Raw genomic sequence first — 25,437 nt, 5'->3', positions numbered from 1 at the left:
TCCGTCGTTCAGATCGTTTAAGTCGTTCAGATCGTTTCCGTCGTTCAGATCGTTTCCGTCGTTCAGATCGTTTCAGTCGTTCAGATCGTTTCCGTCATTCAGATCGTTTCAGTCGTTCAGATCGTTTCAGTCGTTCAGCTTGTTTCCGTCGTTCAGTTCGTTTCCGTCGTTCAGATCGTTTCCGTCGCTCAGATCGTATCAGTCGTTCAGATCGTTTCTGTCGTTCAGGTCGTTTCCGTCGTTCAGCTCTTTTCAGTCGTTCAGATCGTTTCTGTCGTTCAGATCGTTTCGGTCGTTCAGGTCGTTTCCGTCGTTCAGATCGTTTCAGTCGTTCAGATCGTTTCAGTCGTTCAGATCGTTTCCGTCATTCAGCTCGTTTCAGTCGTTCAGATCGTTCCAGTCGTTCAGATCGTTTCCGTCGTTCAGGTCGTTTCCATCGTTCAGGTCGTTTCCATCGTTCAGCTCTTTTCAGTCGTTCAGATCGTTTCAGTCGTTCAGATCGTGTCAGTCGTTCATATCGTTTCCGTCGTTCAGATCGTTTCAGTCGTTCAGATCGTTTACCTCATCAACTCTTTTCAGTCGTTCAGATCGTTTTAGTCGTTTAGATCGTTTCAGTCGTTCAGATCGTTTTCGTCGATGAGGTCGTTTCCGTCGTTCAGATCGTTTCAGTCGTTCAGGTCGTTCATATCGTTTCCGTCGTTCATATCGTTTCCGTCGTTCAGATCGTTTCAGTCGTTCAGATCGTTTCAGTCGTTCAGATCGTTTACCTCATCAACTCTTTTCAGTCGTTCAGATCGTTTCAGTCGTTCAGATCGTTTCAGTCGCTCAGATCGTTTTCGTCGATGAGGTCGTTTCCGTCGTTCAGATCGTTTCAGTCGTTCAGATCGTTTCCGTCGCTCAGATCGTTTCAGTCGTTCAGATCGTTTCTGTCGTACAGATCTTTTCAGTCGTTCAGATCGTTTCCCTCATCAGCTCGTTTCCGTCGTTCAGATCGTTTCAGTCGTTCAGATCGTTTTCGTCGTTCAGATCGTTTCTGTCGTTCAGATCGTTTCCGTCGTTCAGATCGTTTCAGTCGTTCAGATCGTTTCTGTCGTTCAGATCGTTTCCGTCGTTCAGGTCGTTTCCGTCGTTCAGGTCGTTTCCATCGTTCAGCTCTTTTAAGTCGTTCAGATCGTTTCCGTCGTTCAGGTCGTTTCCGTCGTTCAGATCGTTTAAGTCGTTCAGATCGTTTCAGTCGTTCAGATCGTTTCCGTCGTTCAGATCGTTTCAGTCGTTCAGATCGTTTCAGTCGTTCAGATCGTTTACCTCATCAACTCTTTTCAGTCGTTCAGATCGTTTCAGTCGTTCAGATCGTTTCCGTCGTTCAGATCGTTTCCGTCGTTCAGATCGTTTAAGTCGTTCAGATCGTTTCCGTCGTTCAGATCGTTTCCGTCGTTCAGATCGTTTCAGTCGTTCAGATCGTTTCCGTCATTCAGATCGTTTCAGTCGTTCAGATCGTTTCAGTCGTTCAGCTTGTTTCCGTCGTTCAGTTCGTTTCCGTCGTTCAGATCGTTTCCGTCGCTCAGATCGTATCAGTCGTTCAGATCGTTTCTGTCGTTCAGATCGTTTCCGTCGTTCAGGTCGTTTCCGTCGTTCAGGTCGTTTCCGTCGTTCAGCTCTTTTCAGTCGTTCAGATCGTTTCTGTCGTTCAGATCGTTTCGGTCGTTCAGGTCGTTTCCGTCGTTCAGATCGTTTCCGTCGTTCAGATCGTTTCCGTCGCTCAGATCGTTTCAGTCGTTCAGATCGTTCCAGTCGTTCAGATCGTTTCCGTCGTTCAGGTCGTTTCCATCGTTCAGGTCGTTTCCATCGTTCAGCTCTTTTCAGTCGTTCAGATCGTTTCAGTCGTTCAGATCGTGTCAGTCGTTCATATCGTTTCCGTCGTTCAGATCGTTTCAGTCGTTCAGATCGTTTACCTCATCAACTCTTTTCAGTCGTTCAGATCGTTTTAGTCGTTTAGATCGTTTCAGTCGTTCAGATCGTTTTCGTCGATGAGGTCGTTTCTGTCCAGATCGTTTCAGTCGTTCAGGTCGTTCATATCGTTTCCGTCGTTCATATCGTTTCCGTCGTTCAGATCGTTTCAGTCGTTCAGATCGTTTCAGTCGTTCAGATCGTTTACCTCATCAACTCTTTTCAGTCGTTCAGATCGTTTCAGTCGTTCAGATCGTTTTCGTCGATGAGGTCGTTTCCGTCGTTCAGATCGTTTCAGTCGTTCAGTTCGTTTCCGTCGCTCAGATCGTTTCCGTCGTTCAGATCATTTTAGTCGTTCAAATCGTTTCCCTCATCAGCTCTTTTCAGTCTTTCAGATCGTTTCAGTCGTTCAGATCGTTTCCGTCGTTCAGATCGTTTCCGTCGTTCAGATCGTTTAAGTCGTTCAGATCGTTTCCGTCGTTCAGATCGTTTCCGTCGTTCAGATCGTTTCAGTCGTTCAGATCGTATCCGTCGTTCAGATCGTTTCAGTCGTTCAGATCGTTTCAGTCGTTCAGCTAGTTTCCGTCGTTCAGATCGTTTCTGTCGTTCAGATCATTTCCGTCGTTCAGTTCGTTTCCGTCGTTCAGATCGTTTCAGTCGTTCAGATCGTTTCTGTCGTTCAGATCTTTTCAGTCGTTCAGTTCGTTTCTGTCGTTCAGATCGTTTCTGTCGTTCAGGTCGTTTCCGTCGTTCAGGTCGTTTCCGTCGTTCAGGTCGTTTCCGTCGTTCAGGTCGTTTCCGTCGTTCAGCTCTTTTCAGTCGTTCAGATCGTTTCTGTCGTTCAGATCGTTTCGGTCGTTCAGGTCGTTTCCGTCGTTCAGGTCGTTTCAGTCGTTCAGGTCGTTCATATCGTTTCCGTCGTTCAGATCGTTTCAGTCGTTCAGATCGTTTCAGTCGTTCAGATCGTTTACCTCATCAACTCTTTTCAGTCGTTCAGATCGTTTCCGTCGTTCAGATCGTTTCAGTCGTTCAGATCGTTTCAGTCGTTCAGATCGTTTACCTCATCAACTCTTTTCAGTCGTTCAGATCGTTTCAGTCGTTCAGATCGTTTCCGTCGTTCAGATCGTTTCCGTCGTTCAGATCGTTTAAGTCGTTCAGATCGTTTCCGTCGTTCAGATCGTTTCCGTCGTTCAGATCGTTTCAGTCGTTCAGATCGTTTCAGTCGTTCAGCTCGTTTCCGTCGTTCAGATCGTTTCCGTCGTTCAGATCGTTTCCGTCGTTCAGTTCGTTTCCGTCGTTCAGATCGTTTCCGTCGCTCAGATCGTATCAGTCGTTCAGATCGTTTCAGTCGTTCAGATCGTTTCCGTCGTTCAGGTCGTTTCCATCGTTCAGGTCGTTTCCATCGTTCAGCTCTTTTCAGTCGTTCAGCTCTTTTCAGTCGTTCAGATCGTTTCTGTCGTTCAGATCGTTTCGGTCGTTCAGGTCGTTTCCGTCGTTCAGATCGTTTCAGTCGTTCAGATCGTATCCGTCGTTCAGATCGTTTCAGTCGTTCAGATCGTTTCAGTCGTTCAGCTAGTTTCCGTCGTTCAGATCGTTTCTGTCGTTCAGATCATTTCCGTCGTTCAGTTCGTTTCCGTCGTTCAGATCGTTTCAGTCGTTCAGATCGTTTCTGTCGTTCAGATCTTTTCAGTCGTTCAGTTCGTTTCTGTCGTTCAGATCGTTTCTGTCGTTCAGGTCGTTTCCGTCGTTCAGGTCGTTTCCGTCGTTCAGGTCGTTTCCGTCGTTCAGGTCGTTTCCGTCGTTCAGCTCTTTTCAGTCGTTCAGATCGTTTCTGTCGTTCAGATCGTTTCGGTCGTTCAGGTCGTTTCCGTCGTTCAGGTCGTTTCAGTCGTTCAGGTCGTTCATATCGTTTCCGTCGTTCAGATCGTTTCAGTCGTTCAGATCGTTTCAGTCGTTCAGATCGTTTACCTCATCAACTCTTTTCAGTCGTTCAGATCGTTTCCGTCGTTCAGATCGTTTCAGTCGTTCAGATCGTTTCAGTCGTTCAGATCGTTTACCTCATCAACTCTTTTCAGTCGTTCAGATCGTTTCAGTCGTTCAGATCGTTTCCGTCGTTCAGATCGTTTCCGTCGTTCAGATCGTTTAAGTCGTTCAGATCGTTTCCGTCGTTCAGATCGTTTCCGTCGTTCAGATCGTTTCAGTCGTTCAGATCGTTTCAGTCGTTCAGCTCGTTTCCGTCGTTCAGATCGTTTCCGTCGTTCAGATCGTTTCCGTCGTTCAGTTCGTTTCCGTCGTTCAGATCGTTTCCGTCGCTCAGATCGTATCAGTCGTTCAGATCGTTTCAGTCGTTCAGATCGTTTCCGTCGTTCAGGTCGTTTCCATCGTTCAGGTCGTTTCCATCGTTCAGCTCTTTTCAGTCGTTCAGCTCTTTTCAGTCGTTCAGATCGTTTCTGTCGTTCAGATCGTTTCGGTCGTTCAGGTCGTTTCCGTCGTTCAGATCGTTTCAGTCGTTCAGATCGTGTCAGTCGTTCATATCGTTTCCGTCGTTCAGATCGTTTCAGTCGTTCAGATCGTTTCAGTCGTTCAGATCGTTTCAGTCGTTCAGATCGTTTTCGTCGATGAGGTCGTTTCCGTCGTTCAGATCGTTTCAGTCGTTCAGATCGTTTCCGTCGTTCAGATCGTTTCTGTCGTTCAGATCGTTTCCGTCGTTCAGATCGTTTCCGTCGTTCAGATCGTTTCCGTCGTTCAGATCGTTTAAGTCGTTCAGATCGTTTCCGTCGTTCAGATCGTTTCTGTCGTTCAGATCGTTTCGGTCGTTCAGATCGTTTCCGTCGTTCAGATCGTTTCAGTCGTTCAGATCGTTTCAGTCGTTCAGATCGTTTACCTCATCAACTCTTTTCAGTCGTTCAGATCGTTTCAGTCGTTCAGATCGTTTCAGTCGTTCAGATCGTTTTCGTCGATGAGGTCGTTTCCGTCGTTCAGATCGTTTCAGTCGTTCAGTTCGTTTCCGTCGCTCAGATCGTTTCCGTCGTTCAGATCGTTTCCCTCATCAGCTCTTTTCAGTCGTTCAGATCGTTTCAGTCGTTCAGATCGTTTCCGTCGTTCAGATCGTTTCCGTCGTTCAGATCGTTTCAGTCGTTCAGATCATTTCCGTCATTCAGATCGTTTCAGTCGTTCAGATCGTTTCAGTCGTTCAGCTGGTTTCCGTCGTTCAGATCGTTTCCGTCGTTCAGATCGTTTCCGTCGTTCAGTTCGTTTCCGTCGTTCAGATCGTTTCCGTCGCTCAGATCGTATCAGTCGTTCAGATCGTTTCTGTCGTTCAGATCGTTTCCGTCGTTCAGGTCGTTTCCGTCGTTCAGGTCGTTTCCGTCGTTCAGCTCTTTTCAGTCGTTCAGATCGTTTCTGTCGTTCAGATCATTTCGGTCGTTCAGGTCGTTTCCGTCGTTCAGATCGTTTCAGTCGTTCAGATCGTTTCAGTCGTTCAGATCGTTTCCGTCGTTCAGATCGTTTCAGTCGTTCAGATCGTTTCAGTCGTTCAGATCGTTTACCTCATCAACTCTTTTCAGTCGTTCAGATCGTTTCAGTCGTTCAGATCGTTTCAGTCGTTCAGATCGTTTTCGTCGATGAGGTCGTTTCCGTCGTTCAGATCGTTTCAGTCGTTCAGTTCGTTTCCGTCGCTCAGATCGTTTCCGTCGTTCAGATCATTTTAGTCGTTCAAATCGTTTCCCTCATCAGCTCTTTTCAGTCTTTCAGATCGTTTCAGTCGTTCAGATCGTTTCAGTCGTTCAGATCGTTTCCGTCATTCAGATCGTTTCAGTCGTTCAGATCGTTCCAGTCGTTCAGATCGTTTCCGTCGTTCAGGTCGTTTCCATCGTTCAGGTCGTTTCCATCGTTCAGCTCTTTTCAGTCGTTCAGATCGTTTCAGTCGTTCAGATCGTGTCAGTCGTTCATATCGTTTCCGTCGTTCAGATCGTTTCAGTCGTTCAGATCGTTTACCTCATCAACTCTTTTCAGTCGTTCAGATCGTTTTAGTCGTTTAGATCGTTTCAGTCGTTCAGATCGTTTTCGTCGATGAGGTCGTTTCCGTCGTTCAGATCGTTTCAGTCGTTCAGGTCGTTCATATCGTTTCCGTCGTTCATATCGTTTCCGTCGTTCAGATCGTTTCAGTCGTTCAGATCGTTTCAGTCGTTCAGATCGTTTACCTCATCAACTCTTTTCAGTCGTTCAGATCGTTTCAGTCGTTCAGATCGTTTCAGTCGCTCAGATCGTTTTCGTCGATGAGGTCGTTTCCGTCGTTCAGATCGTTTCAGTCGTTCAGATCGTTTCCGTCGCTCAGATCGTTTCAGTCGTTCAGATCGTTTCTGTCGTACAGATCTTTTCAGTCGTTCAGATCGTTTCCCTCATCAGCTCGTTTCCGTCGTTCAGATCGTTTCAGTCGTTCAGATCGTTTTCGTCGTTCAGATCGTTTCTGTCGTTCAGATCGTTTCCGTCGTTCAGATCGTTTCAGTCGTTCAGATCGTTTCTGTCGTTCAGATCGTTTCCGTCGTTCAGGTCGTTTCCGTCGTTCAGGTCGTTTCCATCGTTCAGCTCTTTTAAGTCGTTCAGATCGTTTCCGTCGTTCAGGTCGTTTCCGTCGTTCAGATCGTTTAAGTCGTTCAGATCGTTTCAGTCGTTCAGATCGTTTCCGTCGTTCAGATCGTTTCAGTCGTTCAGATCGTTTCAGTCGTTCAGATCGTTTACCTCATCAACTCTTTTCAGTCGTTCAGATCGTTTCAGTCGTTCAGATCGTTTCCGTCGTTCAGATCGTTTCCGTCGTTCAGATCGTTTAAGTCGTTCAGATCGTTTCCGTCGTTCAGATCGTTTCCGTCGTTCAGATCGTTTCAGTCGTTCAGATCGTTTCCGTCATTCAGATCGTTTCAGTCGTTCAGATCGTTTCAGTCGTTCAGCTTGTTTCCGTCGTTCAGTTCGTTTCCGTCGTTCAGATCGTTTCCGTCGCTCAGATCGTATCAGTCGTTCAGATCGTTTCTGTCGTTCAGATCGTTTCCGTCGTTCAGGTCGTTTCCGTCGTTCAGGTCGTTTCCGTCGTTCAGCTCTTTTCAGTCGTTCAGATCGTTTCTGTCGTTCAGATCGTTTCGGTCGTTCAGGTCGTTTCCGTCGTTCAGATCGTTTCAGTCGTTCAGATCGTTTCAGTCGTTCAGATCGTTTCCGTCATTCAGATCGTTTCAGTCGTTCAGATCGTTCCAGTCGTTCAGATCGTTTCCGTCGTTCAGGTCGTTTCCATCGTTCAGGTCGTTTCCATCGTTCAGCTCTTTTCAGTCGTTCAGATCGTTTCAGTCGTTCAGATCGTGTCAGTCGTTCATATCGTTTCCGTCGTTCAGATCGTTTCAGTCGTTCAGATCGTTTACCTCATCAACTCTTTTCAGTCGTTCAGATCGTTTTAGTCGTTTAGATCGTTTCAGTCGTTCAGATCGTTTTCGTCGATGAGGTCGTTTCCGTCCAGATCGTTTCAGTCGTTCAGGTCGTTCATATCGTTTCCGTCGTTCATATCGTTTCCGTCGTTCAGATCGTTTCAGTCGTTCAGATCGTTTCAGTCGTTCAGATCGTTTACCTCATCAACTCTTTTCAGTCGTTCAGATCGTTTCAGTCGTTCAGATCGTTTCAGTCGCTCAGATCGTTTTCGTCGATGAGGTCGTTTCCGTCGTTCAGATCGTTTCAGTCGTTCAGTTCGTTTCCGTCGCTCAGATCGTTTCCGTCGTTCAGATCATTTTAGTCGTTCAAATCGTTTCCCTCATCAGCTCTTTTCAGTCTTTCAGATCGTTTCAGTCGTTCAGATCGTTTCCGTCGTTCAGATCGTTTCCGTCGTTCAGATCGTTTAAGTCGTTCAGATCGTTTCCGTCGTTCAGATCGTTTCCGTCGTTCAGATCGTTTCAGTCGTTCAGATCGTATCCGTCGTTCAGATCGTTTCAGTCGTTCAGATCGTTTCAGTCGTTCAGCTAGTTTCCGTCGTTCAGATCGTTTCCGTCGTTCAGATCATTTCCGTCGTTCAGTTCGTTTCCGTCGTTCAGATCGTTTCAGTCGTTCAGATCGTTTCTGTCGTTCAGATCTTTTCAGTCGTTCAGTTCGTTTCTGTCGTTCAGATCGTTTCTGTCGTTCAGGTCGTTTCCGTCGTTCAGGTCGTTTCCGTCGTTCAGGTCGTTTCCGTCGTTCAGGTCGTTTCCGTCGTTCAGCTCTTTTCAGTCGTTCAGATCGTTTCTGTCGTTCAGATCGTTTCGGTCGTTCAGGTCGTTTCCGTCGTTCAGGTCGTTTCAGTCGTTCAGGTCGTTCATATCGTTTCCGTCGTTCAGATCGTTTCAGTCGTTCAGATCGTTTCAGTCGTTCAGATCGTTTACCTCATCAACTCTTTTCAGTCGTTCAGATCGTTTCCGTCGTTCAGATCGTTTCAGTCGTTCAGATCGTTTCAGTCGTTCAGATCGTTTACCTCATCAACTCTTTTCAGTCGTTCAGATCGTTTCAGTCGTTCAGATCGTTTCCGTCGTTCAGATCGTTTCCGTCGTTCAGATCGTTTAAGTCGTTCAGATCGTTTCCGTCGTTCAGATCGTTTCCGTCGTTCAGATCGTTTCAGTCGTTCAGATCGTTTCAGTCGTTCAGCTCGTTTCCGTCGTTCAGATCGTTTCCGTCGTTCAGATCGTTTCCGTCGTTCAGTTCGTTTCCGTCGTTCAGATCGTTTCCGTCGCTCAGATCGTATCAGTCGTTCAGATCGTTTCAGTCGTTCAGATCGTTTCCGTCGTTCAGGTCGTTTCCATCGTTCAGGTCGTTTCCATCGTTCAGCTCTTTTCAGTCGTTCAGCTCTTTTCAGTCGTTCAGATCGTTTCTGTCGTTCAGATCGTTTCGGTCGTTCAGGTCGTTTCCGTCGTTCAGATCGTTTCAGTCGTTCAGATCGTGTCAGTCGTTCATATCGTTTCCGTCGTTCAGATCGTTTCAGTCGTTCAGATCGTTTACCTCATCAACTCTTTTCAGTCGTTCAGATCGTTTCAGTCGTTCAGATCGTTTCAGTCGTTCAGATCGTTTTCGTCGATGAGGTCGTTTCCGTCGTTCAGATCGTTTCAGTCGTTCAGATCGTTTCCGTCGTTCAGATCGTTTCTGTCGTTCAGATCGTTTCCGTCGTTCAGATCGTTTCCGTCGTTCAGATCGTTTCTGTCGTTCAGATCGTTTCCGTCGTTCAGGTCGTTTCCGTCGTTCAGATCGTTTCCGTCGTTCAGATCGTTTAAGTCGTTCAGATCGTTTCCGTCGTTCAGATCGTTTCCGTCGTTCAGATCGTTTCGGTCGTTCAGATCGTTTCCGTCGTTCAGATCGTTTCAGTCGTTCAGATCGTTTCAGTCGTTCAGATCGTTTCAGTCGTTCAGATCGTTTACCTCATCAACTCTTTTCAGTCGTTCAGATCGTTTCAGTCGTTCAGATCGTTTCAGTCGTTCAGATCGTTTTCGTCGATGAGGTCGTTTCCGTCGTTCAGATCGTTTCAGTCGTTCAGTTCGTTTCCGTCGCTCAGATCGTTTCCGTCGTTCAGATCGTTTCCCTCATCAGCTCTTTTCAGTCGTTCAGATCGTTTCAGTCGTTCAGATCGTTTCTGTCGTTCAGATCGTTTCCGTCGTTCAGATCGTTTAAGTCGTTCAGATCGTTTCCGTCGTTCAGTTCGTTTCCGTCGTTCAGATCGTTTCAGTCGTTCAGATCGTTTCAGTCGTTCAGATCGTTTCAGTCGTTCAGATCGTTTACCTCATCAACTCTTTTCAGTCGTTCAGATCGTATCAGTCGTTCAGATCGTTTCAGTCGTTCAGATCGTTTCCGTCGTTCAGATCGTTTCAGTCGTTCAGATCGTTTCAGTCGTTCAGCTCGTTTCCGTCGTTCAGATCGTTTCCGTCGTTCAGATCGTTTCCGTCGTTCAGTTCGTTTCCGTCGTTCAGATCGTTTCCGTCGCTCAGATCGTATCAGTCGTTCAGATCGTTTCAGTCGTTCAGATCGTTTCCGTCGTTCAGGTCGTTTCCATCGTTCAGGTCGTTTCCATCGTTCAGCTCTTTTCAGTCGTTCAGCTCTTTTCAGTCGTTCAGATCGTTTCTGTCGTTCAGATCGTTTCGGTCGTTCAGATCGTGTCAGTCGTTCATATCGTTTCCGTCGTTCAGATCGTTTCAGTCGTTCAGATCGTTTACCTCATCAACTCTTTTCAGTCGTTCAGATCGTTTCAGTCGTTCAGATCGTTTTCGTCGATGAGGTCGTTTCCGTCGTTCAGATCGTTTCAGTCGTTCAGATCGTTTCCGTCGTTCAGATCGTTTCTGTCGTTCAGATCGTTTCCGTCGTTCAGATCGTTTCCGTCGTTCAGATCGTTTCTGTCGTTCAGATCGTTTCCGTCGTTCAGGTCGTTTCCGTCGTTCAGATCGTTTCCGTCGTTCAGATCGTTTAAGTCGTTCAGATCGTTTCCGTCGTTCAGATCGTTTCTGTCGTTCAGATCGTTTCGGTCGTTCAGATCGTTTCCGTCGTTCAAATCGTTTCAGTCGTTCAGATCGTTTCAGTCGTTCAGATCGTTTCGGTCGTTCAGATCGTTTACCTCATCAACTCTTTTCAGTCGTTCAGATCGTTTCAGTCGTTCAGATCGTTTCTGTCGTTCAGATCGTTTCCGTCGTTCAGATCGTTTAAGTCGTTCAGATCGTTTCCGTCGTTCAGTTCGTTTCCGTCGTTCAGATCGTTTCAGTCGTTCAGATCGTTTCAGTCGTTCAGATCGTTTCAGTCGTTCAGATCGTTTACCTCATCAACTCTTTTCAGTCGTTCAGATCGTATCAGTCGTTCAGATCGTTTCAGTCGTTCAGATCGTTTTCGTCGATGAGGTCGTTTCCGTCGTTCAGATCGTTTCAGTCGTTCAGTTCGTTTCCGTCGCTCAGATCGTTTCCGTCGTTCAGATCATTTCAGTCGTTCACATCGTTTCCCTCATCAGCTCTTTTCAGTCGTTCAGATCGTTTCAGTCGTTCAGATCGTTTCCGTCGTTCAGATCGTTTCCGTCGTTCAGATCGTTTAAGTCGTTCAGATCGTTTAAGTCGTTCAGATCTTTTCAGTCGTTCAGATCGTTTCTGTCGTTCAGATCGTGTCCGTCGTTCAGATCGTTTCCATCGTTCAGCTCTTTTAAGTCGTTCAGATCGTTTCCGTCGTTCAGATCGTTTCTGTCGTTCAGATCGTTTCCGTCGTTCAGATTGTTTCCGTCGTTCAGATCGTTTCCGTCGTTCAGATCGTTTCAGTCGTTCAGATCGTTTCAGTCGTTCAGATCGTTTCAGTCGTTCAGATCGTTTACCTCATCAACTCTTTTCAGTCGTTCAGATCGTTTCAGTCTTTCAGATCGTTTTCGTCGATGAGGTCGTTTCCGTCGTTCAGATCGTTTCAGTCGTTCAGTTCGTTTCCGTCGCTCAGATCGTTTCCGTCGTTCAGATCGTTTCCCTCATCAGCTCTTTTCAGTCGTTCAGATCGTTTCAGTCGTTCAGATCGTTTCTGTCGTTCAGATCGTTTCCGTCGTTCAGATCGTTTAAGTCGTTCAGATCGTTTCCGTCGTTCAGTTCGTTTCCGTCGTTCAGATCGTTTCAGTCGTTCAGATCGTTTCAGTCGTTCAGATCGTTTCAGTCGTTCAGATCGTTTACCTCATCAACTCTTTTCAGTCGTTCAGATCGTATCAGTCGTTCAGATCGTTTCAGTCGTTCAGATCGTTTTCGTCGATGAGGTCGTTTCCGTCGTTCAGATCGTTTCAGTCGTTCAGTTCGTTTCCGTCGCTCAGATCGTTTCCGTCGTTCAGATCATTTCAGTCGTTCACATCGTTTCCCTCATCAGCTCTTTTCAGTCGTTCAGATCGTTTCAGTCGTTCAGATCGTTTCCGTCGTTCAGATCGTTTCCGTCGTTCAGATCGTTTAAGTCGTTCAGATCGTTTCAGTCGTTCAGATCTTTTCAGTCGTTCAGATCGTTTCTGTCGTTCAGATCGTGTCCGTCGTTCAGATCGTTTCCATCGTTCAGCTCTTTTAAGTCGTTCAGATCGTTTCCGTCGTTCAGATCGTTTCTGTCGTTCAGATCGTTTCCGTCGTTCAGATTGTTTCCGTCGTTCAGATCGTTTCCGTCGTTCAGATCGTTTCAGTCGTTCAGATCGTTTCAGTCGTTCAGATCGTTTACCTCATCAGCTCTTTTCAGTCGTTCAGATCGTTTTAGTCGTTCAGATCGTTTCCGTCGTTCAGATCGTTTCCGTCGTTCAGTTCGTTTCCGTCGTTCAGATCGTTTCCGTCGCTCAGATCGTATCAGTCGTTCAGATCGTTTCTGTCGTTCAGATCGTTTCCGTCGTTCAGGTCGTTTCCGTCGTTCAGGTCGTTTCCATCGTTCAGCTCTTTTCAGTCGTTCAGATCGTTTCCGTCGTTCAGATCGTTTAAGTCGTTCAGATCATTTCCCTCATCAGCTCTTTTCAGTCGTTCAGATCGTTTCTGTCGTTCAGATCGTTTCCGTCGTTCAGATCGTTTCCGTCGTTCAGATCGTTTCAGTCGTTCAGGTCGTTCATATCGTTTCCGTCGTTCATATCGTTTCCGTCGTTCAGATCGTTTCAGTCGTTCAGATCGTTTCAGTCGTTCAGATCGTTTACCTCATCAACTCTTTTCAGTCGTTCAGATCGTTTCAGTCGTTCAGATCGTTTCAGTCGCTCAGATCGTTTTCGTCGATGAGGTCGTTTCCGTCGTTCAGATCGTTTCAGTCGTTCAGATCGTTTCCGTCGCTCAGATCGTTTCAGTCGTTCAGATCGTTTCTGTCGTACAGATCTTTTCAGTCGTTCAGATCGTTTCCCTCATCAGCTCGTTTCCGTCGTTCAGATCGTTTCAGTCGTTCAGATCGTTTTCGTCGTTCAGATCGTTTCTGTCGTTCAGATCGTTTCCGTCGTTCAGATCGTTTCAGTCGTTCAGATCGTTTCTGTCGTTCAGATCGTTTCCGTCGTTCAGGTCGTTTCCGTCGTTCAGGTCGTTTCCATCGTTCAGCTCTTTTAAGTCGTTCAGATCGTTTCCGTCGTTCAGGTCGTTTCCGTCGTTCAGATCGTTTAAGTCGTTCAGATCGTTTCAGTCGTTCAGATCGTTTCCGTCGTTCAGATCGTTTCAGTCGTTCAGATCGTTTCAGTCGTTCAGATCGTTTACCTCATCAACTCTTTTCAGTCGTTCAGATCGTTTCAGTCGTTCAGATCGTTTCCGTCGTTCAGATCGTTTCCGTCGTTCAGATCGTTTAAGTCGTTCAGATCGTTTCCGTCGTTCAGATCGTTTCCGTCGTTCAGATCGTTTCAGTCGTTCAGATCGTTTCCGTCATTCAGATCGTTTCAGTCGTTCAGATCGTTTCAGTCGTTCAGCTTGTTTCCGTCGTTCAGTTCGTTTCCGTCGTTCAGATCGTTTCCGTCGCTCAGATCGTATCAGTCGTTCAGATCGTTTCTGTCGTTCAGATCGTTTCCGTCGTTCAGGTCGTTTCCGTCGTTCAGGTCGTTTCCGTCGTTCAGCTCTTTTCAGTCGTTCAGATCGTTTCTGTCGTTCAGATCGTTTCGGTCGTTCAGGTCGTTTCCGTCGTTCAGATCGTTTCAGTCGTTCAGATCGTTTCAGTCGTTCAGATCGTTTCCGTCATTCAGATCGTTTCAGTCGTTCAGATCGTTCCGGTCGTTCAGATCGTTTCCGTCGTTCAGGTCGTTTCCATCGTTCAGGTCGTTTCCATCGTTCAGCTCTTTTCAGTCGTTCAGATCGTTTCAGTCGTTCAGATCGTGTCAGTCGTTCATATCGTTTCCGTCGTTCAGATCGTTTCAGTCGTTCAGATCGTTTACCTCATCAACTCTTTTCAGTCGTTCAGATCGTTTTAGTCGTTTAGATCGTTTCAGTCGTTCAGATCGTTTTCGTCGATGAGGTCGTTTCCGTCCAGATCGTTTCAGTCGTTCAGGTCGTTCATATCGTGTCCGTCGTTCATATCGTTTCCGTCGTTCAGATCGTTTCAGTCGTTCAGATCGTTTCAGTCGTTCAGATCGTTTACCTCATCAACTCTTTTCAGTCGTTCAGATCGTTTCAGTCGTTCAGATCGTTTCAGTCGCTCAGATCGTTTTCGTCGATGAGGTCGTTTCCGTCGTTCAGATCGTTTCAGTCGTTCAGTTCGTTTCCGTCGCTCAGATCGTTTCCGTCGTTCAGATCATTTTAGTCGTTCAAATCGTTTCCCTCATCAGCTCTTTTCAGTCTTTCAGATCGTTTCAGTCGTTCAGATCGTTTCCGTCGTTCAGATCGTTTCCGTCGTTCAGATCGTTTAAGTCGTTCAGATCGTTTCCGTCGTTCAGATCGTTTCCGTCGTTCAGATCGTTTCAGTCGTTCAGATCGTATCCGTCGTTCAGATCGTTTCAGTCGTTCAGATCGTTTCAGTCGTTCAGCTAGTTTCCGTCGTTCAGATCGTTTCCGTCGTTCAGATCATTTCCGTCGTTCAGTTCGTTTCCGTCGTTCAGATCGTTTCAGTCGTTCAGATCGTTTCTGTCGTTCAGATCTTTTCAGTCGTTCAGTTCGTTTCTGTCGTTCAGATCGTTTCTGTCGTTCAGGTCGTTTCCGTCGTTCAGGTCGTTTCCGTCGTTCAGGTCGTTTCCGTCGTTCAGGTCGTTTCCGTCGTTCAGCTCTTTTCAGTCGTTCAGATCGTTTCTGTCGTTCAGATCGTTTCGGTCGTTCAGGTCGTTTCCGTCGTTCAGGTCGTTTCAGTCGTTCAGGTCGTTCATATCGTTTCCGTCGTTCAGATCGTTTCAGTCGTTCAGATCGTTTCAGTCGTTCAGATCGTTTACCTCATCAACTCTTTTCAGTCGTTCAGATCGTTTCCGTCGTTCAGATCGTTTCAGTCGTTCAGATCGTTTCAGTCGTTCAGATCGTTTACCTCATCAACTCTTTTCAGTCGTTCAGATCGTTTCAGTCGTTCAGATCGTTTCCGTCGTTCAGATCGTTTCCGTCGTTCAGATCGTTTAAGTCGTTCAGATCGTTTCCGTCGTTCAGATCGTTTCCGTCGTTCAGATCGTTTCAGTCGTTCAGATCGTTTCAGTCGTTCAGCTCGTTTCCGTCGTTCAGATCGTTTCCGTCGTTCAGATCGTTTCCGTCGTTCAGTTCGTTTCCGTCGTTCAGATCGTTTCCGTCGCTCAGATCGTATCAGTCGTTCAGATCGTTTCAGTCGTTCAGATCGTTTCCGTCGTTCAGGTCGTTTCCATCGTTCAGGTCGTTTCCATCGTTCAGCTCTTTTCAGTCGTTCAGCTCTTTTCAGTCGTTCAGATCGTTTCTGTCGTTCAGATCGTTTCGGTCGTTCAGGTCGTTTCCGTCGTTCAGATCGTTTCAGTCGTTCAGATCGTGTCAGTCGTTCATATCGTTTCCGTCGTTCAGATCGTTTCAGTCGTTCAGATCGTTTACCTCATCAACTCTTTTCAGTCGTTCAGATCGTTTCAGTCGTTCAGATCGTTTCAGTCGTTCAGATCGTTTTCGTCGATGAGGTCGTTTCCGTCGTTCAGATCGTTTCAGTCGTTCAGATCGTTTCCGTCGTTCAGATCGTTTCTGTCGTTCAGATCGTTTCCGTCGTTCAGATCGTTTCCGTCGTTCAGATCGTTTCTGTCGTTCAGATCGTTTCCGTCGTTCAGGTCGTTTCCGTCGTTCAGATCGTTTCCGTCGTTCAGATCGTTTAAGTCGTTCAGATCGTTTCCGTCGTTCAGATCGTTTCCGTCGTTCAGATCGTTTCGGTCGTTCAGATCGTTTCCGTCGTTCAGATCGTTTCAGTCGTTCAGATCGTTTCAGTCGTTCAGATCGTTTCAGTCGTTCAGATCGTTTACCTCATCAACTCTTTTCAGTCGTTCAGATCGTTTCAGTCGTTCAGATCGTTTCAGTCGTTCAGATCGTTTTCGTCGATGAGGTCGTTTCCGTCGTTCAGATCGTTTCAGTCGTTCAGTTCGTTTCCGTCGCTCAGATCGTTTCCGTCGTTCAGATCGTTTCCCTCATCAGCTCTTTTCAGTCGTTCAGATCGTTTCAGTCGTTCAGATCGTTTCTGTCGTTCAGATCGTTTCCGTCGTTCAGATCGTTTAAGTCGTTCAGATCGTTTCCGTCGTTCAGTTCGTTTCCGTCGTTCAGATCGTTTCAGTCGTTCAGATCGTTTCAGTCGTTCAGATCGTTTCAGTCGTTCAGATCGTTTACCTCATCAACTCTTTTCAGTCGTTCAGATCGTATCAGTCGTTCAGATCGTTTCAGTCGTTCAGATCGTTTCCGTCGTTCAGATCGTTTCAGTCGTTCAGATCGTTTCAGTCGTTCAGCTCGTTTCCGTCGTTCAGATCGTTTCCGTCGTTCAGATCGTTTCCGTCGTTCAGTTCGTTTCCGTCGTTCAGATCGTTTCCGTCGCTCAGATCGTATCAGTCGTTCAGATCGTTTCAGTCGTTCAGATCGTTTCCGTCGTTCAGGTCGTTTCCATCGTTCAGGTCGTTTCCATCGTTCAGCTCTTTTCAGTCGTTCAGCTCTTTTCAGTCGTTCAGATCGTTTCTGTCGTTCAGATCGTTTCGGTCGTTCAGATCGTGTCAGTCGTTCATATCGTTTCCGTCGTTCAGATCGTTTCAGTCGTTCAGATCGTTTACCTCATCAACTCTTTTCAGTCGTTCAGATCGTTTCAGTCGTTCAGATCGTTTTCGTCGATGAGGTCGTTTCCGTCGTTCAGATCGTTTCAGTCGTTCAGATCGTTTCCGTCGTTCAGATCGTTTCTGTCGTTCAGATCGTTTCCGTCGTTCAGATCGTTTCCGTCGTTCAGATCGTTTCTGTCGTTCAGATCGTTTCCGTCGTTCAGGTCGTTTCCGTCGTTCAGATCGTTTCCGTCGTTCAGATCGTTTAAGTCGTTCAGATCGTTTCCGTCGTTCAGATCGTTTCTGTCGTTCAGATCGTTTCGGTCGTTCAGATCGTTTCCGTCGTTCAAATCGTTTCAGTCGTTCAGATCGTTTCAGTCGTTCAGATCGTTTCAGTCGTTCAGATCGTTTACCTCATCAACTCTTTTCAGTCGTTCAGATCGTTTCAGTCGTTCAGATCGTTTCTGTCGTTCAGATCGTTTCCGTCGTTCAGATCGTTTAAGTCGTTCAGATCGTTTCCGTCGTTCAGTTCGTTTCCGTCGTTCAGATCGTTTCAGTCGTTCAGATCGTTTCAGTCGTTCAGATCGTTTCAGTCGTTCAGATCGTTTACCTCATCAACTCTTTTCAGTCGTTCAGATCGTATCAGTCGTTCAGATCGTTTCAGTCGTTCAGATCGTTTTCGTCGATGAGGTCGTTTCCGTCGTTCAGATCGTTTCAGTCGTTCAGTTCGTTTCCGTCGCTCAGATCGTTTCCGTCGTTCAGATCATTTCAGTCGTTCACATCGTTTCCCTCATCAGCTCTTTTCAGTCGTTCAGATCGTTTCAGTCGTTCAGATCGTTTCCGTCGTTCAGATCGTTTCCGTCGTTCAGATCGTTTAAGTCGTTCAGATCGTTTAAGTCGTTCAGATCTTTTCAGTCGTTCAGATCGTTTCTGTCGTTCAGATCGTGTCCGTCGTTCAGATCGTTTCCATCGTTCAGCTCTTTTAAGTCGTTCAGATCGTTTCCGTCGTTCAGATCGTTTCTGTCGTTCAGATCGTTTCCGTCGTTCAGATTGTTTCCGTCGTTCAGATCGTTTCCGTCGTTCAGATCGTTTCAGTCGTTCAGATCGTTTCAGTCGTTCAGATCGTTTCAGTCGTTCAGATCGTTTACCTCATCAACTCTTTTCAGTCGTTCAGATCGTTTCAGTCTTTCAGATCGTTTTCGTCGATGAGGTCGTTTCCGTCGTTCAGATCGTTTCAGTCGTTCAGTTCGTTTCCGTCGCTCAGATCGTTTCCGTCGTTCAGATCGTTTCCCTCATCAGCTCTTTTCAGTCGTTCAGATCGTTTCAGTCGTTCAGATCGTTTCTGTCGTTCAGATCGTTTCCGTCGTTCAGATCGTTTAAGTCGTTCAGATCGTTTCCGTCGTTCAGTTCGTTTCCGTCGTTCAGATCGTTTCAGTCGTTCAGATCGTTTCAGTCGTTCAGATCGTTTCAGTCGTTCAGATCGTTTACCTCATCAACTCTTTTCAGTCGTTCAGATCGTATCAGTCGTTCAGATCGTTTCAGTCGTTCAGATCGTTTTCGTCGATGAGGTCGTTTCCGTCGTTCAGATCGTTTCAGTCGTTCAGTTCGTTTCCGTCGCTCAGATCGTTTCCGTCGTTCAGATCATTTCAGTCGTTCACATCGTTTCCCTCATCAGCTCTTTTCAGTCGTTCAGATCGTTTCAGTCGTTCAGATCGTTTCCGTCGTTCAGATCGTTTCCGTCGTTCAGATCGTTTAAGTCGTTCAGATCGTTTCAGTCGTTCAGATCTTTTCAGTCGTTCAGATCGTTTCTGTCGTTCAGATCGTGTCCGTCGTTCAGATCGTTTCCATCGTTCAGCTCTTTTAAGTCGTTCAGATCGTTTCCGTCGTTCAGATCGTTTCTGTCGTTCAGATCGTTTCCGTCGTTCAGATTGTTTCCGTCGTTCAGATCGTTTCCGTCGTTCAGATCGTTTCAGTCGTTCAGATCGTTTCAGTCGTTCAGATCGTTTACCTCATCAGCTCTTTTCAGTCGTTCAGATCGTTTTAGTCGTTCAGATCGTTTCCGTCGTTCAGATCGTTTCCGTCGTTCAGTTCGTTTCCGTCGTTCAGATCGTTTCCGTCGCTCAGATCGTATCAGTCGTTCAGATCGTTTCTGTCGTTCAGATCGTTTCCGTCGTTCAGGTCGTTTCCGTCGTTCAGGTCGTTTCCATCGTTCAGCTCTTTTCAGTCGTTCAGATCGTTTCCGTCGTTCAGATCGTTTAAGTCGTTCAGATCATTTCCCTCATCAGCTCTTTTCAGTCGTTCAGATCGTTTCTGTCGTTCAGATCGTTTCCGTCGTTCAGGTCGTTTCCGTCGTTCAGGTCGTTTCCATCGTTCAGCTCTTTTAAGTCGTTCAGATCGTTTCCGTCGTTCAGATCGTTTCCGTCGTTCAGATCGTTTCAGTCGTTCAGATCGTTTCAGTCGTTCAGCTCGTTTCCGTCGTTCAGATCGTTTCCGTCGTTCAGATCGTTTCCGTCGTTCAGTTCGTTTCCGTCGTTCAGATCGTTTCCGTCGCTCAGATCGTATCAGTCGTTCAGATCGTTTCAGTCGTTCAGATCGTTTCCGTCGTTCAGGTCGTTTCCATCGTTCAGGTCGTTTCCATCGTTCAGCTCTTTTCAGTCGTTCAGCTCTTTTCAGTCGTTCAGATCGTTTCTGTCGTTCAGATCGTTTCGGTCGTTCAGGTCGTTTCCGTCGTTCAGATCGTTTCAGTCGTTCAGATCGTGTCAGTCGTTCATATCGTTTCCGTCGTTCAGATCGTTTCAGTCGTTCAGATCGTTTCAGTCGTTCAGATCGTTTTCGTCGATGAGGTCGTTTCCGTCGTTCAGATCGTTTCAGTCGTTCAGATCGTTTCCGTCGTTCAGATCGTTTCTGTCGTTCAGATCGTTTCCGTCGTTCAGATCGTTTCCGTCGTTCAGATCGTTTCTGTCGTTCAGATCGTTTAAGTCGTTCAGATCGTTTCCGTCGTTCAGATCGTTTCCGTCGTTCAGATCGTTTCGGTCGTTCAGATCGTTTCCGTCGTTCAGATCGTTTCAGTCGTTCAGATCGTTTCAGTCGTTCAGATCGTTTCAGTCGTTCAGATCGTTTACCTCATCAACTCTTTTCAGTCGTTCAGATCGTTTCAGTCGTTCAGATCGTTTCAGTCGTTCAGATCGTTTTCGTCGATGAGGTCGTTTCCGTCGTTCAGATCGTTTCAGTCGTTCAGTTCGTTTCCGTCGCTCAGATCGTTTCCGTCGTTCAGATCGTTTCCCTCATCAGCTCTTTTCAGTCGTTCAGATCGTTTCAGTCGTTCAGATCGTTTCTGTCGTTCAGATCGTTTCCGTCGTTCAGATCGTTTAAGTCGTTCAGATCGTTTCCGTCGTTCAGTTCGTTTCCGTCGTTCAGATCGTTTCAGTCGTTCAGATCGTTTCAGTCGTTCAGATCGTTTCAGTCGTTCAGATCGTTTACCTCATCAACTCTTTTCAGTCGTTCAGATCGTATCAGTCGTTCAGATCGTTTCAGTCGTTCAGATCGTTTCCGTCGTTCAGATCGTTTCAGTCGTTCAGATCGTTTCAGTCGTTCAGCTCGTTTCCGTCGTTCAGATCGTTTCCGTCGTTCAGATCGTTTCCGTCGTTCAGTTCGTTTCCGTCGTTCAGATCGTTTCCGTCGCTCAGATCGTATCAGTCGTTCAGATCGTTTCAGTCGTTCAGATCGTTTCCGTCGTTCAGGTCGTTTCCATCGTTCAGGTCGTTTCCATCGTTCAGCTCTTTTCAGTCGTTCAGCTCTTTTCAGTCGTTCAGATCGTTTCTGTCGTTCAGATCGTTTCGGTCGTTCAGATCGTGTCAGTCGTTCATATCGTTTCCGTCGTTCAGATCGTTTCAGTCGTTCAGATCGTTTACCTCATCAACTCTTTTCAGTCGTTCAGATCGTTTCAGTCGTTCAGATCGTTTTCGTCGATGAGGTCGTTTCCGTCGTTCAGATCGTTTCAGTCGTTCAGATCGTTTCCGTCGTTCAGATCGTTTCTGTCGTTCAGATCGTTTCCGTCGTTCAGATCGTTTCCGTCGTTCAGATCGTTTCTGTCGTTCAGATCGTTTCCGTCGTTCAGGTCGTTTCCGTCGTTCAGATCGTTTCCGTCGTTCAGATCGTTTAAGTCGTTCAGATCGTTTCCGTCGTTCAGATCGTTTCTGTCGTTCAGATCGTTTCGGTCGTTCAAATCGTTTCCGTCGTTCAAATCGTTTCAGTCGTTCAGATCGTTTCAGTCGTTCAGATCGTTTCAGTCGTTCAGATCGTTTACCTCATCAACTCTTTTCAGTCGTTCAGATCGTTTCAGTCGTTCAGATCGTTTCTGTCGTTCAGATCGTTTCCGTCGTTCAGATCGTTTAAGTCGTTCAGATCGTTTCCGTCGTTCAGTTCGTTTCCGTCGTTCAGATCGTTTCAGTCGTTCAGATCGTTTCAGTCGTTCAGATCGTTTCAGTCGTTCAGATCGTTTACCTCATCAACTCTTTTCAGTCGTTCAGATCGTATCAGTCGTTCAGATCGTTTCAGTCGTTCAGATCGTTTTCGTCGATGAGGTCGTTTCCGTCGTTCAGATCGTTTCAGTCGTTCAGTTCGTTTCCGTCGCTCAGATCGTTTCCGTCGTTCAGATCATTTCAGTCGTTCACATCGTTTCCCTCATCAGCTCTTTTCAGTCGTTCAGATCGTTTCAGTCGTTCAGATCGTTTCCGTCGTTCAGATCGTTTCCGTCGTTCAGATCGTTTAAGTCGTTCAGATCGTTTAAGTCGTTCAGATCTTTTCAGTCGTTCAGATCGTTTCTGTCGTTCAGATCGTGTCCGTCGTTCAGATCGTTTCCATCGTTCAGCTCTTTTAAGTCGTTCAGATCGTTTCCGTCGTTCAGATCGTTTCTGTCGTTCAGATCGTTTCCGTCGTTCAGATTGTTTCCGTCGTTCAGATCGTTTCCGTCGTTCAGATCGTTTCAGTCGTTCAGATCGTTTCAGTCGTTCAGATCGTTTCAGTCGTTCAGATCGTTTACCTCATCAACTCTTTTCAGTCGTTCAGATCGTTTCAGTCTTTCAGATCGTTTTCGTCGATGAGGTCGTTTCCGTCGTTCAGATCGTTTCAGTCGTTCAGTTCGTTTCCGTCGCTCAGATCGTTTCCGTCGTTCAGATCGTTTCCCTCATCAGCTCTTTTCAGTCGTTCAGATCGTTTCAGTCGTTCAGATCGTTTCTGTCGTTCAGATCGTTTCCGTCGTTCAGATCGTTTAAGTCGTTCAGATCGTTTCCGTCGTTCAGTTCGTTTCCGTCGTTCAGATCGTTTCAGTCGTTCAGATCGTTTCAGTCGTTCAGATCGTTTCAGTCGTTCAGATCGTTTACCTCATCAACTCTTTTCAGTCGTTCAGATCGTATCAGTCGTTCAGATCGTTTCAGTCGTTCAGATCGTTTTCGTCGATGAGGTCGTTTCCGTCGTTCAGATCGTTTCAGTCGTTCAGTTCGTTTCCGTCGCTCAGATCGTTTCCGTCGTTCAGATCATTTCAGTCGTTCACATCGTTTCCCTCATCAGCTCTTTTCAGTCGTTCAGATCGTTTCAGTCGTTCAGATCGTTTCCGTCGTTCAGATCGTTTCCGTCGTTCAGATCGTTTAAGTCGTTCAGATCGTTTCAGTCGTTCAGATCTTTTCAGTCGTTCAGATCGTTTCTGTCGTTCAGATCGTGTCCGTCGTTCAGATCGTTTCCATCGTTCAGCTCTTTTAAGTCGTTCAGATCGTTTCCGTCGTTCAGATCGTTTCTGTCGTTCAGATCGTTTCCGTCGTTCAGATTGTTTCCGTCGTTCAGATCGTTTCCGTCGTTCAGATCGTTTCAGTCGTTCAGATCGTTTCAGTCGTTCAGATCGTTTACCTCATCAGCTCTTTTCAGTCGTTCAGATCGTTTTAGTCGTTCAGATCGTTTCCGTCGTTCAGATCGTTTCCGTCGTTCAGTTCGTTTCCGTCGTTCAGATCGTTTCCGTCGCTCAGATCGTATCAGTCGTTCAGATCGTTTCTGTCGTTCAGATCGTTTCCGTCGTTCAGGTCGTTTCCGTCGTTCAGGTCGTTTCCATCGTTCAGCTCTTTTCAGTCGTTCAGATCGTTTCTGTCGTTCAGATCGTTTCGGTCGTTCAGGTCGTTTCCGTCGTTCAGATCGTTTCCGTCGTTCAGATCGTTTAAGTCGTTCAGATCATTTCCCTCATCAGCTCTTTTCAGTCGTTCAGATCGTTTCTGTCGTTCAGATCGTTTCCGTCGTTCAGGTCGTTTCCGTCGTTCAGGTCGTTTCCATCGTTCAGCTCTTTTAAGTCGTTCAGATCGTTTCTGTCGTTCAGATCGTTTCGGTCGTTCAGGTCGTTTCCGTCGTTCAGATCGTTTCAGTCGTTCAGATCGTTTCAGTCGTTCAGATCGTTTCAGTCGTTCAGATCGTTTCCGTCGTTCAGATCGTTTTCGTCGATGAGGTCGTTTCCGTCGTTCAGATCGTTTCAGTCGTTCAGTTCGTTTCCGTCGCTCAGATCGTTTCCGTCGTTCAGATCGTTTCCCTCATCAGCTCTTTTCAGTCGTTCAGATCGTTTCAGTCGTTCAGATCGTTTCCGTCGTTCAGATCGTTTCCGTCGTTCAGATCGTTTCAGTCGTTCAGATCGTTTCCGTCGTTCAGATCGTTTCCGTCGTTCAGATCGTTTAAGTCGTTCAGATCGTTTCCGTCGTTCAGATCGTTTCCGTCGTTCAGATCGTTTAAGTCGTTCAGATCGTGTCCGTCGTTCAGATCGTTTCCGTCGTTCAGATCGTTTCAGTCGTTCAGATCGTTTCCGTCATTCAGATCGTTTCAGTCGTTCAGATCGTTTCAGTCGTTCAGCTTGTTTCCGTCGTTCAGATCGTTTCCGTCGTTCAGATCGTTTCCGTCGTTCAGTTCGTTTCCGTCGTTCAGATCGTTTCCGTCGCTCAGATCGTATCAGTCGTTCAGATCGTTTCTGTCGTTCAGATCGTTTCCGTCGTTCAGGTCGTTTCCGTCGTTCAGGTCGTTTCCGTCGTTCAGCTCTTTTCAGTCGTTCAGATCGTTTCTGTCGTTCAGATCGTTTCGGTCGTTCAGGTCGTTTACGTCGTTCAGATCGTTTCAGTCGTTCAGATCGTTTCAGTCGTTCAGATCGTTTCAGTCGTTCAGATCGTTTCAGTCGTTCAGATCGTTTTCGTCGATGAGGTCGTTTCCGTCGTTCAGATCGTTTCAGTCGTTCAGTTCGTTTCCGTCGCTCAGATCGTTTCCGTCGTTCAGATCATTTTAGTCGTTCAAATCATTTTAGTCGTTCAAATCGTTTCCCTCATCAGCTCTTTTCAGTCTTTCAGATCGTTTCAGTCGTTCAGATCGTTTCAGTCGTTCAGATCGTTTCAGTCGTTCAGCTGGTTTCCGTCGTTCAGATCGTTTCCGTCGTTCAGATCGTTTCCGTCGTTCAGTTCGTTTCCGTCGTTCAGATCGTTTCCGTCGCTCAGATCGTATCAGTCGTTCAGATCGTTTCTGTCGTTCAGATCGTTTCCGTCGTTCAGGTCGTTTCCGTCGTTCAGGTCGTTTCCGTCGTTCAGCTCTTTTCAGTCGTTCAGATCGTTTCTGTCGTTCAGATCATTTCGGTCGTTCAGGTCGTTTCCGTCGTTCAGATCGTTTCAGTCGTTCAGATCGTTTCAGTCGTTCAGATCGTTTCCGTCGTTCAGATCGTTTCAGTCGTTCAGATCGTTTCAGTCGTTCAGATCGTTTACCTCATCAACTCTTTTCAGTCGTTCAGATCGTTTCAGTCGTTCAGATCGTTTCAGTCGTTCAGATCGTTTTCGTCGATGAGGTCGTTTCCGTCGTTCAGATCGTTTCAGTCGTTCAGTTCGTTTCCGTCGCTCAGATCGTTTCCGTCGTTCAGATCATTTTAGTCGTTCAAATCGTTTCCCTCATCAGCTCTTTTCAGTCTTTCAGATCGTTTCAGTCGTTCAGATCGTTTCAGTCGTTCAGATCGTTTCCGTCATTCAGATCGTTTCAGTCGTTCAGATCGTTCCAGTCGTTCAGATCGTTTCCGTCGTTCAGGTCGTTTCCATCGTTCAGGTCGTTTCCATCGTTCAGCTCTTTTCAGTCGTTCAGATCGTTTCAGTCGTTCAGATCGTGTCAGTCGTTCATATCGTTTCCGTCGTTCAGATCGTTTCAGTCGTTCAGATCGTTTACCTCATCAACTCTTTTCAGTCGTTCAGATCGTTTTAGTCGTTTAGATCGTTTCAGTCGTTCAGATCGTTTTCGTCGATGAGGTCGTTTCCGTCGTTCAGATCGTTTCAGTCGTTCAGGTCGTTCATATCGTTTCCGTCGTTCATATCGTTTCCGTCGTTCAGATCGTTTCAGTCGTTCAGATCGTTTCAGTCGTTCAGATCGTTTACCTCATCAACTCTTTTCAGTCGTTCAGATCGTTTCAGTCGTTCAGATCGTTTCAGTCGCTCAGATCGTTTTCGTCGATGAGGTCGTTTCCGTCGTTCAGATCGTTTCAGTCGTTCAGATCGTTTCCGTCGCTCAGATCGTTTCAGTCGTTCAGATCGTTTCTGTCGTACAGATCTTTTCAGTCGTTCAGATCGTTTCCCTCATCAGCTCGTTTCCGTCGTTCAGATCGTTTCAGTCGTTCAGATCGTTTTCGTCGTTCAGATCGTTTCTGTCGTTCAGATCGTTTCCGTCGTTCAGATCGTTTCAGTCGTTCAGATCGTTTCTGTCGTTCAGATCGTTTCCGTCGTTCAGGTCGTTTCCGTCGTTCAGGTCGTTTCCATCGTTCAGCTCTTTTAAGTCGTTCAGATCGTTTCCGTCGTTCAGGTCGTTTCCGTCGTTCA

The sequence above is a fragment of the Blennius ocellaris genome (assembly GCF_963422515.1).
Source record: "Blennius ocellaris genome assembly, contig: SCAFFOLD_25, whole genome shotgun sequence".
NCBI classification, from domain to species: domain Eukaryota; kingdom Metazoa; phylum Chordata; class Actinopteri; order Blenniiformes; family Blenniidae; genus Blennius; species Blennius ocellaris.
This window is presented reverse-complemented; position numbering follows the sequence as displayed.